This window comes from Gossypium raimondii, chromosome 6, assembly GCF_025698545.1.
Source record: "Gossypium raimondii isolate GPD5lz chromosome 6, ASM2569854v1, whole genome shotgun sequence".
Taxonomy (NCBI): Eukaryota; Viridiplantae; Streptophyta; class Magnoliopsida; order Malvales; family Malvaceae; genus Gossypium; species Gossypium raimondii.
Genome location: NC_068570.1, coordinates 53,319,311 through 53,332,631, shown reverse-complemented (window position 1 = coordinate 53,332,631; position 13,321 = coordinate 53,319,311).

The following is a 13,321-nucleotide window of genomic DNA, read 5'->3' as shown; positions in this document are numbered from 1 at the left end:
AGACCACATCTGGGACGTTGGCATTGTACGAGCTTTTTGAGCTAATCGAGTATCCTTATTGATTCTGAATGGTTCAACAGACAATATCGAGAAATGAATAAATATATGGAAGTATGTCCGATTCAGGTACATACGAAGTGTATATGTTATTCAAAATTGAAATGTGAGTATGTTTAAAATGATGATATGTGAAATATATGAAAATGAATGAAATGAATGTATACAAATGAACGTTGTGTACATATGCTCGTTATATGAAATTGTGGTCATATATTTCGAACATGAGAATTATGAAGCATAAAGTTTTGGTGTTGAGGTATGCTAATTTGGTTTGAAAGTTGGATTAGATAATTGATATCGAGATGGTGGTGTTATGATGCATGGTTTGCATATAAGTGAAATGGCTAGTAAAGCAGGACTTGTTCTGGTTGGTTATGTAATTAATATGTGCAAATTTAATTTATGTGAATGAGCTAATGGTTGCTATTCAAATTTGAAAGCATGATTTATATGTTCATTGATAAATAAGATAAGTGAAGTTACTTAATGTAGTAATAAGAATTTACGAATATGATGAATGTATATGTGGTTGAGATTTGCTAAATTCGGCCTAATTAAACTGAATTATAAATATCATTGAGATGATTTATTTGCTTATGGCTTACTAAGCTTTCAAAGCTTACTCTGTGTGCTTTTCCTATGTTTATAGAGTTTCGAAGACTTGCTCAGGTTAGAAGTCGTAGGAGACCTCATCACACTATCCAGTTTTAGCTTTGGTAAATAAATGCTTTGAGATTTGGTTATATGGCATGTATAGGCTAGTTTTGATATGGTTTGTTTTGAAATCGTATATATATAGCCATGTGAAAATGGCTTGATTACGATGTTAATAGTTGTGTGTATTCGTTCATGATTTATGCTTATATTGAAAGTATATCTCAAGTTATAAATGTTTGTGGTGTTTGGTTATATGATTCAGCTAATGAAATAGATGTATTGACATATATTCGATATATGAAGTGTAATGATATATGCTTGGATATATTTTAAATATTCGAATGTCCTATATTTGATGGTCATATGGTTCAGACTTTAAAAATATGAAACATGTGCAATTTAGTTTCGATGTATGAAAGCTTGATCCGAAACTTGCAGAGATTATGAGTAATGATGTAATTGAATTACGAATCATGACTTGTAATGTAAGTCTTGGTTAGCATGAAATAAGAGTATGGGTTTTGCATGAGCCATAATTAGTAACATGTTTGAATTTGGTTGATATTGAAAATCAAATATGTGTATCTGGTTTAAATGAATAAATGATTTGTGGCTGTATGAGTTTGGAAATGTTAAAAAGGTATAATATTATAATTTGGTGTATGAAAAGTGGTATATGACTGTGCTGAACTATGTCTAGTTAGGTAACAGCTCATAACCCTATTCTGGCGACGGATACGGGTTAGAGGTGTTACATTTGGTTGGTATCAGAGCTATGGTTTAGTCGGTTCTGGGACTAACATAGCGTATATGAGTCTAGCTATACATGTCATATTTAACCTGCGATAGTGTGATATCTCCCAACTCTGACGAAAATTGTTTTGATGAGACAGATATGCTTTCCAACTGAGCTAATTCTGATAGTACAGAACTAAATACTCAAATGCTTGAGTGAAAATATGTTGATGATGAGTTGAAACTCATAAAGGTATGAATAAGAATACAAGATATTTTGTTGTTGATAAATGTTGTAATGATATGAGTACATGAGTTGTGATATGTGGCCTATGATTGCTATATGAATGCTTTGATTGTGAATTAGTGATTTGAGTTGGCATATGAACTATGTGTAAAGAACAAAAGTGATTATAAACAGATGTTTATTAAATGTTCTGAGAATGTGAAATTAGTAATAAACTGGCTATTTGTAATAGTATGTGTTATGTGCATTTATGTGCGAGTTAAAGTTGATGCTTTACTACCCTCACCCCCTTATCAGTAAAATGTTACAATGAAATCTGTAAGATTTGGATCGAATATGCTCACAAGTGTAGAGTTACAGAGGTCCGTGTTTGAAAGATTACTAATGTGGTCAGATAAGAGAATGGGTCAGCAAATTGAGATAGTGCTATAAGAGATATTGAATCGTTTTAATGGCCATTCGTATTCTGCAAAGTCGCTGTTAACGAAGAAGTTGAATTCGATGAAATAAAAGTATTCAGGTATGATATCTAAAGAAAGGTATTCACTAAAAGTTCTTTTGAATTGATTTCTGTTATTGATGGGATAATATGGACTTAATGATGACATAATTAGACAGTTGAATAATGTTTGAATTGTATTGATGGCTGAGTTCAATGGTTATAGTCGGGCTGTTACTATTATTTCTTCTGAGCATTCTATGTGTACATTTATCCCCCGAAGTATATGTGACTGTTTAATTTCAGAAGGAATTCTTATCGTATAAGAACATTAGCTAAACATTCTAATAGACGAAAGTATCGTTGGTCTGTTTGGGTTATGTTTGAGAGCAGGTATTTATTTCATTGTGTGGATACGAAAGTCGACGGTAAAATCTGTATAATGCTAATATTATGTTTCTACTGGCTATTGTTTTGTTAAATATACGTGAAGATTATATTGCTTTTGTTACGGTGGATTTCAATATTTATGAGTGACGTTGTTCTTTCTGGAAATTTTCTGGGATATCGTCGGAATCGTTATCATTTTATATGGGTTGTAATTTTCAGATATCATGTGTAGCTTCATATGTTAAAATTTCGCTATCCCGGTTTTCTTATGATTCTATGTGATTATCTGTAAGAGATATCCATTTGACGGAAATGATTATATCTATTATAATTATAATTTCTGTTTTGAAATATGGGAGTACTGCAGTACCGTTATCAGAGTTATAGAAGTTGTGTTTTTGCATTGGTTGTTGTTTAAACCATATTTGATTTTCTTCTGTGTTCAAATGCTTTATTAACAGCTGGGATAATATCTATTTATAGGGTGGAGACATCGCTCTCATTAAGGCCCAATGATTTCTATCTGATAAAGGTGACTTCAATATAATTCAGAACTTCGATGATTAATATATGAGACAACTTTATTATAAACTCTTTTCTAGTTCTTGTGAAAGGTTCGACATCGACAAAAGTGAAAATGATAGAAAATCAAGATCAAATCTGTAAAATGATATGTTTGGGGCTATCCTTTTAACGAGAAGAAAAGATTTCTTCGAAAAGACCGATTCAGTGGTTTGTTCTGATTTGAATTATTTGATTGAAAAGATAATTGGGTTATATGTGTTTGAATCTATCCACCGGACTGGAAATAAACTTTGAACGTACATGTGCGAATTGAGGGATAGTCTAGAAGAAGAATTCATATTCTTGAAGATTTGATATAGAATTATATCTATTGGAACGATTCTATCTGGGAAATGTTGTGGCAAATTAAAGTTAGTTCGATTGTTGAAGTTTTCCTTTTTGCACGAAGATATTGTCAATTGCTTCGATCCAATCTTAATAAATCTTCAAGTTACCATGCACAAGTAGACTGGATATCAAGGATAGGTTGACAAGCATCTCAACCAAGTAAATTTCAACCTAAACATATATGTTACCAAGATTTGTCAATCCAAACAAGAAATTTTTTCTGAGTTACCGGTGCAATAGGCAATTGGCATTGGACAAGGTACTAAAAGAAAAATGCCTCAACAATATTTTTTAATTTTTTAAATTTATATATTTTAAAATTATGTATATTTAATTTTCATATAATTAATTTATTATAAAAATGAATTTTCATTAATATATATTTTAAATATAAATTTTATTTTATTGTGAGAAGAAAAATAAATTGTATTCACTCGAATTAGAAAAGACATTTTAACATTAACAAAAATAAACAAAATTGTATTGATTGATTTTGGCAACGATCATGTCTATTTTTTTAATATCGAAATGTTACCTTATACATTTAAAATTTATTTTAAATTGAATTTCGTGTATTAATTATCAAGTAAAAATCAAAAATATTTTTATGGATAAAATAATTCATGAATATATAAATGTAGACTCAAAATTCATAAACAAACAAGCACAAATCCTTAGTAATATATGACCAAATACAACAAATTATGCTTAGCCACACAACATTATTAACCATACATACTCATTAAACATACTTACATTGTAACTTAATATAAGTACACATGCATTAAAATTTAAAACCATTTGTCAATGTAGAATGCATATATATTTGGGACAGAGTCTAAAAGTTAGGGTAGTCCTGCCTCTTCTAAAATGGAAAATTTTGTATTTAGACCTTTCATAGGTCCTTTAAATTTTTAAAATTTTAAATTAGTAAAGATAAAATTACACTTTTACCCTCCTAAAAGTGCTAAAATTTGATTTAATCATTTAAAAATTATAAAGATATAGACTATTAAAATAGTAAATTTACATTTTACTATCGCAAAAATTACAATTTAATTTTGACCCTTAAAATTTTTTCTAATTTCGCCTGCTAAAAATATATGTGCTAATATATGAACCTACAACATACATAAATTTAAGATAAAATACATGAAGAAATGATAAATATTACATAATAACCAAGTGGCATGAACAATTTGCATGTTGTGATATCCTTAGCCATTACAATGAAATGTATACATGGAAAACTCATCCTCCAACACTTCTCATGTTGTAACCACTTTAAAGTACATGTATGGACTTGGACTTTAAGCCAACATCAAGGGAAGTACGGATATCTACTGTGGAATTTAAATCTACGTCAATTAGATTAGTAAAATTTTAAATTTACTATTCAATCAAAGCTTTATTTTGATTTATTTTATATATTTTTATTTTAATATGCACAATTTATTATCTCCATCAATTTATATATTAATAATGTTATTAATGAGTTGGTGTTGTTGGAAATATATTACTGTAAAACGAAATCGCTAGTACTAACAGGAAAAATAAGTTGAACGTAAATAAATCAAATAATCATTGTGCCATGGAAGAATCACTGCCTTTGAAGCAAATTCACCCTAATCAGTGTAATCGTGTAGTAGACGTCGCCCCTCCAGGTTAACACAATATTTCAATATTCCTATACCCGTATAAGAAGATGGAACACAATTGGTATTACTCTTCTCGAAAGGAATTGAAAAAATAGGTTGGAAAATAAAACCAAGGATTTGGTCAGAAAATTTGACTAGAAAAGATAACTAAAATGAAAACAGCCAAGCTGAGAAAAGAAGAATGAAGTTATTGTTTTAGAATGACCTGCTATTTATATTATTTTCTAAAGGGGCAAAATGGTAAAACACGTAGTGTTAATTTCCACAAAAAGTGCAACAGTCTTCAACGGTTAGAGAAATTTCTATTACAGCCAGAGGATTTTATAAAAATACCAAGCAAGGTAACAATGCATGTGTGTTGGCCTTTAGCCCGAATTACTCAATAAAAGTAAGAGACAATACTATATTTAAACCCTCTTAGAAGTTTTTTCTCAACCTACATGGGATTACCCATTTTGCATTACCAACAGGTGTCATGAGTCAACTCGACACTAACTCACAATTGATGAAAAAATCGTGATATTAATTGTAATGCATTTAGTATTGCTTATTTGATGTATTTATGTGTTTAAATTTCGTTTTACTCATAATTTAATCTAACTTTTTATTTTAATATTGCACATACTTCATGTGCTATTATAATCATTTAGTTTCAAATCATATGTTTCATTGTTTAATAAGTATAGTACTTTAGTATTGTTTATGTGATATATTTGTTTTAAATTTTGTTTTATCATAATTTAATTTAATTTTTGTTTTAATATCGTATATATTTCACGAGTTATTATGATTCAAACCATACATATCATTATTTATTATATATTATTTTTAACCCATATTTATACTATAAATTTATAATTTTCATATAAATACATCTATGATAAGATTTCCAAAATAATTGCACGACATAGAATCTATTTATATAATATCACACACACATATAAGAGTTATCATAACCGTAGAAGCCTCACAGATATATCATATACAAAATATTATATTTAATATACATAGAAAAAGTTATACTTTAATCTCCAAGGCTCCAACAGCATGAATTAAAATAGAATTTTCTATTTTTTTCTCTTTTCTTTATTTTGTTATATTCATAATAATAAAAAATAAACGATAATGCTCATATTATTAATAATAAGTAATAAACTAAGAATAAAATATAAACAGATTTCAAAGGAACAATTAAAACCATAAAACACAGACGAAATATTGTGATTACACCCACCACCACCACTAGTTGTTGTCATGGTCACGAAAGCTATTGCCATTCCCTTTTAGCGTCTGGGTTTAGATCCCTACAAAGAAATATGGAAAGTCAAACACACTCCAGCACAAAAGAAGGGTCCAATCTACCATTTGAACAGTTGGATTAGAGTGAAAACTGGACCTACTTCCAGCAACGGAATCAGGATGTTAATCTTAAGGGGTTAAGTTAAAATTAAATGTGCAAAAAATATTTTTCGGAGGGGCTTACTTATATTTTTAGGAGGACTATGATATATATACAAAAAGGAGAAATTGCAAAAATCTTAAACCTTGGATGGCCTACTTATATTTTTGGGAGGACCATAGTATATTTACAAAGGACTAAATTGAAAAAAAAATTTAAACTTTCGGGGGAACATGACCTCCCTGGGTCTCTACTTGGCTCCGTCGGTGCCTGCTTTCGCTCTACAACTCCTCATGCCTAACGGAAATGATGGTTAAAGTATCAAGAAGATTTTTATATTTAAAACTTGATTGCATTTTGCCTCATCCACTTAAAATAAATAAATAGATTTTTATATATTAGATCAAAAAGTAAATTGGTTCTTTCTAGTAAAATTTTCATCCATTTTTACTGTTAAAAATTGGTCATTGTACATCAAAATGAGGTACACATGGCACCACACGTACTATTTGATTATTTTGTCAAGAATATCGCTTTTAACAATAGAGATAGATGGAAATTTTACTAGAAAGGATCAATTTTCACTTTAATCTAATGTACAAGGACTAATTTATCTATTTTTTTAGTAAAGGGCAAAATATAATTTAACTATTAATATAGAGACCTCTATAATACTTTTACCCAAAATCTAATCCAACCATCATAAAAATTCTAGCAAGAAAATCAAGAAAATATATTGACCTAGTTTCAAAATTAGAGATGTTTAAAGGTAGGATAAGTTGGTTATGAGTAGAATTTATTCAATGTATGAATATGTTTTATGCTTTTTCAAACTCAACGTGATCTAAAATTTGGGATTTTAAACTATACTCAAGTCTACTTATATTTGCAAATGTATAATCCAAATATGTTTTAAGCCCATTCATATCTTTTTGAATTTTTTACAAAACATATTTTATTTTTATTAAAATTTAAAAAAGCCAATTTAACATATTTTCTAATATTTACATTATTGTAATATTATCTATATCTATATTTCTCTATGCTTATATCAAGTCTTTTATTGAGTTGGTGTCATGAGTCAACTGAGTACAGGGGCGAAACCAGAAAATTTTGTAGGGGGCCGAAATTAAATTATAATTCTTATGATAGAAAAATGCAATTCCTCCATTTTAATAGACTATATCTTTATTATTTTTAAAGGATTAAATCAAATTTTTATATTTTTAGGGGGTCAAAGTGCAATTTTACCTTTATTAATTTACAATTTTAAAAATTTTAAAGGGTCCATATGGAAAATTTTTCATTTTAGGGGGAGCCAAGGCCTCTGCCATCCCCCTAGTTTCACCACTGATTGAGAACCAATTCAGTTGTAAAATTATTAAATTAGACTCTCATATATGAATTAAGTTATATTTTTTTATGAGGACGTTTCTATCTTTTTATATATAATATATCAATAAAAAATTGACCGGAATAAGTTTTGAACTTAGAACACTATGTATATGTAACAACCTGATTTTAGGGTTGGTCGAAATAGTGGTTTTGGGACCACAATACGAGGTTAAAATTATTATTTTATTATTTTATTAATGTTTATAGTATGATAGAATGTTAGTGTGAAAATTTCGTACAGAAATTTTATCGTTTTAGTGGTTAATTTAATAAAAAGAACTAAATCGCATAAAGCATAAAACTTGTGTTCTATTAGCTAAAAGTGTCAAATAGCTATAGAACATTAAAGTAAAGGTCCTTATGTGATAATTAGCCCATTTATGGGTTAGCGGATGATAGTAGAGTGGCATTTGGTGTAATTATTAATGTTATTAAAGGTTAAATAAGTAAAAAGGCAACTATATGTTAAATTAAATAAAACAAACAATTTGTATCATCTTTCTTCTTCATTTTTACAACCGAATATGGGAGAAAAAAAAAACCTCCATGGATGCATAACATTCGGCCAAGCTTGCTAGGTAAATTGTCCCGTTTTTGTCCCGTTTTTAATGATTTTTATGTTTTTGAGATCGTTGCTTCGTAATCTAGCTAGCTCGTACCTCCGATTTCGAAACTGTTAAAGATTTTGATAGTTTTCATGGTTGAATACATGTGTTAATTGATGTTTGATGATGAAATATGAAATTTTGATGATAGTTTTACATGTTTGGTAAAGTGATTTTGAGTAAAAATGTCAATTTTGGACTAAATTGAGAAAAATGATAAATTATACGTTAAAAGTGTGAATAAATGAAAATTTTGGGCTGTTATGGCAATAATGAAAATTCGGCTAGCTTGGTTTTGTGTTTAATTTCATGAAATTGTGATTTTATGTGATAAGGACTAAATTGCAAAGATGTAAAAGTTTAGAGGCAAAAGTGTAAAATTGTCCTAATGTGTCAATTGTGTTAAATTGAGTGAATTAGTGATTAAATAAGTAAATTTGGTTATTATTTGATTTATAAAAACAAGATTTGGACCTAGAAATGGGAGAAAGTCGACCTAATTCGTCGTTTCAGCGAACGAGGTAAATTCGTATGTTAAATAATGTTCTTAAATTATGTTCTAAATGTTCATTTATCATTGAATTGAATTGAATGTTGATTGGATGAGTATGAGCTTGAATCGATAAAGTTACGACATCCAAAAGTCCTGTACGAACAATAGGAATATTTTAGGATACTGAGATGTGATTCGTGTAAGACCATGTCTGGGACATTGGCACCGATATGAGATTCATGTAAGACCATGTTTGGGACATTGGCATGGATATGAGATTCGTGTAAGACCATAGCTGGGCTATTGGCATCGATATATGATAGCATGTAAGACCATATCTGGGATATGGCATTATGCGAGTTATACGAGATTTCTAAGTATCCTTAGCAATTTTGAATGGTTCAACGGGCAAAGTCAAGACGAGAATAAAAGTGTAAACGAAATAAGTGGTACAGGGTACGTACAATACTCATACGTATATTGAATGAAAGAAGATTGATAAATAGATGTGAGCTCATGTATATTACATGGAAAGGTTTGAGTTTATATAAATGTTTGATTTTTATAAATGCTTATTGAGGGTATCGAATTTCACATGATGAGTAAGTGGATAATTATGAGAAATCCATATAGTTATATTGATTATGAATATGTAATGAATATAGGATTGAATGTGGGATATCTTAAATTGCTTATGCATATATAAATGTGAATGAATTGGTGAGAATATATTAGATCTATATGAACATGGAAATGAATAAGCTTGTAAGACCCTTGGTTAGCTATGTGTATGGATTCATGGTATAACAGTGAAAGCAAATGAGTAACATTGTAATTTGTAAATACTTAATATGTGTTATTTGATAAGTTGAGTATATTATCATATGAGCTTACTAAGCATTATAGCTTACTTTGTTTTCTTTCCTATGTTTATAGTGTTTTGGAGGCTCACTCGGGTTGGAAGTCGTCGAAGATTTCATCACACTATTCTGCTATCGTTTCGGTATTTCAAAAGCTTTGTGATTTCGGTTATGTGGCATGTATAGGCTAGTTGGTTTATGAAGTGTATAAGTGACCTTTAGCTATTTATGCATATGTGTTTGATATGTATTTATAAAGCCATGCGAAAATGGCTAGAGATTATGCTTATGTTTATGCAGTTTTGATCATGATATAAGTTTATGTTGGGATTTATGTTTCATGGTACTTATGTGTGGTGTGCTTGATATATGAATCGGTTGGATGTACGTGTTTAAGTTGTGGTTATTTGTTGAGTTGTTAAAGATGTAAATGTTTTATCTTGTGAATTGTCTTAGAAATAGAAAAGAGTGCACACTCATGTTCCGTTAGAAATAGATAATTTGATTATATATATATATATAAATAGGTATATGACATGTATATGTCTTGGTATTTGATGGTCAATTTAGTTAACTTAAAGTTAGATTTTATTTATGTGTATAATGCGGTAGACAATTAATAGTAGTATGGCTACATTAATTCGGTTATTTATTAGTGATAATTTGCTATGTCTAGGTATGCATTCGGTTATAAAATAGGATGATTTGGTTTGATCACATGATTATGTTATAAGAATGTTTTGTTGGTTACATGATTAATTATTAAGTGATTTAATAAGCATGTTTATATTCGACTAGTAATAGGTAAGACCAATAAATATATGCCTATGGTATCATTGGTTGTAAATTGATCATTCTATTAAGGATAGGAAATGGCATAATTCAGTTTATGATTGAATGGTAAAATTTGTACCATTAATGTGGTTAACCTTGTTGGCCGATTAGACAAGGAATGAATTTAGAAAGCATGTGTAATTTTGGCATGATGCATAACTCCTGAAAATTTGGTATGTTTGATTCAGAAAATGTATTTAGGAAATGGCTAATATTAGTCAAATGAGTAGTGCATAAATGGGGTATAGTTTTATATGGTAACTTGTTAGCCGAATAGAGTATAGAATGAATGGCAATGAGTGCACATGATCATGCTTGAATGATTTATTTCGATGTGGTTAAATGTACATAAGATTTTAATGTTTAATGAAATATGCTTGATCATAATATGGAGTTCTTAATGCCACATTTGAAAGGTGAGAAATGTGGCTTAAACCAAGTCTATTTTCGTGCCACATGGTCTGAGCACATAGGTGTATAACTCGACCATGTGTCCTCTGTTACTTAGAAAATTTTTACAAGTTTCGAAAATTTTTATATGTGATTAGTTTAGTCCCGAACCTTCTCTAATGTATGTTTAAGGTCTCGTAGACTTCTAAAAGGGACAATATGTGTATGATTGAATGATATTTATTAATGTTGGATTATTTGATTGAGAAATAAATGCTGAATGTTGTGTTTCGATTGGTAATACCTCGTAACCCTATTCTGGCGACGGACACGGGTTAGGGGTGTTACAGTATAATAAACCTTTGCCTTTACTAGTATAACCAAAGCATCAATTAATTTTTTTATATAATTTTTAATAAACATATTTGTTATATAATTTTTTACCCTTATCACGAGTGTGTCATAAATCTATCATATTATTATAAATTTAATTTTAATGTGAAATAAATTATATAATATATATAACATATAATATAAATTAGAAAATAAGTTGGATGAGACCGGACTTAAACCTTGAACATTAAAACTTAAACGTGTCTATTAGGATAATTACCATCATCGACCCAAAGCCCAAATGGATTTGGGCTAGATTGTAATGAGCTCGCAGGTTGAGCTTGCTTTCTTGCGAGGTTACATATGCAGGCCAAGCTCACAGGTTGAGCTTGGTCTTCTGTGATGCTACACGTGCATAAGACTTTATAAACACGTGTTGAGTTTAGAATAGAATACGTATCCACATGCATGAAGCCTACCTAACATATCATGTCAATGACCAATACCCATATTATACAAATATTCGGATACTACTACCTGAGGGAGATAGAGAAAAACACTCAACAATGTCTAATATTTTTATCTAAATCTATTTTTGAGACGTAATTATTATTCAACTCTTCTAAACATGGAGCTAAATTTAAGGTTGGAAGATTCAAAAGTGATGACTTTCTGTTTAAAAAACTCAAGTTGAAAAAAGAGAATCAAAACCTCTCCTCCATTCCTTCATAGTTCATGGTTTAATAATTCAAACACTAAATCAATACGTATGGACTTCTTATTGGACTTAGACCTAATAATTTATTTAATTCTTACATATTTTTCGTGTCTTTGCCTTCAACTTGTCTTATAAGATAAGGACATGATAAGATTATATGTTTATAACTTGAAAAATAATCAAACCCTAGATATGTTGAATCATTTTACGTGTACATATGAAACAATAACTAATTAAGAAATTTTAACTATTTCATTAACCGCAAAATATGGTAAACAACAGTCAGTAAAAATAAATAAATTAACTTCTCCAACTGATAAACTCTAAATATGACCAAAGATTAATTAAATGAAAACAAAATTAAACAGCAAAATTCGGGTTTTTTTTTTTAAAATTTGACCCAAAAAAAATTTATTAATTAAGAAAATAACCCACTTTCAAAATCATGTATTTAAATGGACTTGTTTTGAACAGTAAACCTCAGTGTCGTCATTGTTATTGGCGGCACCACTCTTCGTAATGAGCCAACCATTGGTTGGTCAATCCCCTTTTGAAATTAAATTTAAATAACTCTTAAAAAATATAAGAATAACAAAAATAAATCCTTTTCATTTTTAAAAAAAAAATAAATTTAAAAAGCTATATAAAATTACTATTTAAAATACCCAAATATATCCCTCTCAAGAAATTTCCTCAAGTAAAAAATTCTTATTTAAACTTGAGAAAATTTGTTTAGGGATATATTTGGGTAATTTAAATAATAATTTTATATAGTTTTTTAAGTTTATTATTTTAAAAAAAAATGAAAAGGTTTTATTTTTGTTATTCTCATATTTTTTAAGGGCTATTTAAATTTAATTTCAAAAGGGGACTGGCCTAACATGCAAATAGACCAAAAGTTTACAAGAATTGGGGTGTCGCTAGCCGTCGAGTCGTCACCCCTTTTTTTCACCCAATCTAAAAAGGTAATTGCTTCATCAGGTCCCTAAACGTTTTATATAATCACACTTCAGTCTGGTGCCGCCAATAGCAACTGCAGCACCGAAATTCCCTGTTCAAAACAAGTCATTTACATACATGATTTTGAAAGTGAATTGTTTCATAATTAATAAAAACTTTTGAGTCAATTTTAAAACCCCCGCAAAATTCCCTCTTTGTAAGAAAGATTAAGTAAATATTTTAAATTATAATACTAT